General features: G+C 32.9%; 1 long non-coding RNA gene across 1 annotated transcript; it reads right to left on the bottom strand.

Moving 5' to 3' along the window:
- Positions 1–370: 370 nt before the first annotated feature.
- On the bottom strand, positions 371–1,627 carry LOC108947209 (uncharacterized). Its single transcript, XR_011414921.1, has 2 exons — positions 852–1,627; positions 371–454 (listed from the first exon to the last, which is right to left on the bottom strand). It is a non-coding gene; the product is annotated as an uncharacterized lncRNA (long non-coding RNA).
- Between the last annotated feature and the right edge of the window lie 687 nt (positions 1,628–2,314).

Genomic DNA, 2,314 nt, shown 5'->3' with positions numbered 1-2,314 from the left:
AAATGTGCATTCGAAGCATAAACAACTCCACTCAACAAATGTGGAGATACCGTGTTCATGAACCAAGATAGGACAATTGCATTATATGTCTCCCAATCCTCATGCAATACAGTAGGAAATGATTCCTTAACACATGCACCAGTAACAAACCCTAGCTTTCGCTTGGCTTGGAGTGCAATTCTCATCGACCTTCCCCACAACCCATAATTCTCGGATCCTTGGAGCTCAACCGGAATTAAAGCAGAGTTTGGAGTGTCCGATGGATGCACAAACAAAGGATGAGTATGATCTATCTTAATTGCCGCCATTGTTGACGTCGAAGAATAAATTCGACCTAGCGACTACAGAGAATGAGAAACAATTGACTTACAGTCACGAGAGCGTGGAATGCGTGATCAATTTGTTGCCATGGCTTTGATACCATGTTGAGATGCAGCCATGGAAGCTTCTAGGTCTAGGGAGAAGAGAGAAACAGAGAAGAGGAAGTGAAATTTATTTTTTCCACTATATCTGCTATGTACTGTATACATACATTTATACAACTAACTCCAACTAACTGACTACAAACCCACATAATTAATTGAGGTTAACACTAGCTAATTATCTAACTAACCCACGTCATTATTCCTCTTAACAATAAAACACGTGATTTTTGCATTAAGAATGAAGACTAATAGTGTTAATTAGCACATTTCAGGATGCAACGAGGTGTAGTGTCTTCTTAAAATACGCATAGAACTAAATTAAAAACCAAAAAGACTGAGTTGGTAAATAGCTCAAATAGGTAAATCACATAGAAAATGCTATGCAGGTTATATAAGAGAGCAAAATCAAATAAAATAGAGCTATACCTTGCCTCAAGTCGGGATACAACAGTCGAAGGCGACGAAGTTATTCCAGTTCTGAATACGAAGAGAGAAATGGGCAGCGCGAAGGAAAATACTAGAGAGAATTAGCTAAGGTTTAAACTAAGAAGAATCAATCAGAACAACAAAGAATTGAAAAAAGAGAACCCCCTAAATTCTTTCTTGGACAGTTGCGAATCATTGGGCTATTTATAAGTTGCAGTTTGCATTTTGAGAAATTGCTCAAATGCGATTTAATTTCATATTTATAAATTGTATTTGAAATGCAAGTTAAGCTAATGACATCTCCTAAACTGTCTGTTATTTCAGTTAACTTAGAAATACGGTGTTTATGATTCGTTTTGGATCATTTTTTTTGTTAAAAAGAAACCAAACTAAGTAAGTCGGTTCTTAAAATGTTGAAATTAAACCAAACCAATTAATTCGGGTTTTTAGCGATTCGGTTTTTGTTGATCTTTATTGGTTTTGTTTTTTTCAATTTTTTTGTTTAAATATGAGACATACACTACCAAATACATATTCCGCCGACTACATTTTCAACGTAACACTATCAAATCAATTGCTCTTTGAGAAATCTATCATTTACCATGATATATTGATGATAATTTAATCAAATCTCAATTAAAATCGATTATTTTTAACATGTAATAATTTTTGTACTTAGCAAAAGCAAACTTCTAATCAAACTAGAATGTATAGGAAAAGAATTAGATTATTATAATAGCAAAAAACTAGACTTAAACACATTTTGAGAAACAATTGACTTACAGTCACGAGAGCGTGGAATGCGTGATCAATTTGTTGCCATGGCTCTAATACCATATTGAGATGCAGCCATGGAAGCTTCTAGGTCGAGAGAGAAGAGAGAAATAGAGAAGAGGAAGAGAAATTTATTTTTTCCACTATATCTGCTATGTACTGTACACATACATTTATACAACTAACTCCAACTAACTGACTACTAACCCACATAATAAATTGGGGTTAACACTAGCTAATTATCTAACTAACCCACGTCATTATTCCTCTTAACAATAAAATATGTGATTTTTGCATCAAGGATGAAGACTAATAGTGTTAATTAGCACATTTCAGGATGCAACACTAACTATTTTGGTATTTCGCTTATTACAGGAAAAAAATAGTAAATATTTCCAAAAGTCTTAAACACATTTAGAAAACAAATACTATTATCATCACTAAACAAATTTAAAACAGCAGAGTGGAACTTGAAAGTTCTTTTCGTCCTCGCCTCTTGAGAACTTTAAAGAAGTGTGCACTATTTTGACACCTATTTTCAAAATTTTAGGGTCCTACATGATTACAATTAATAATATTATATCGTAGATTATGATTAAGTAATAAATTAAAATAATAGTATGTGTATATATATATATATATTAAATTTAATTGGAAAAAGGGCCAAATATACCCTCTACTTTCATATA

Source organism: Nicotiana tomentosiformis, chromosome 3 (assembly GCF_000390325.3).
Source record: "Nicotiana tomentosiformis chromosome 3, ASM39032v3, whole genome shotgun sequence".
Taxonomy (NCBI): Eukaryota; Viridiplantae; Streptophyta; class Magnoliopsida; order Solanales; family Solanaceae; genus Nicotiana; species Nicotiana tomentosiformis.
The sequence above is the reverse complement of the archived record's forward strand: the minus strand, read 5'-3'. Positions and strand labels throughout refer to the sequence as shown.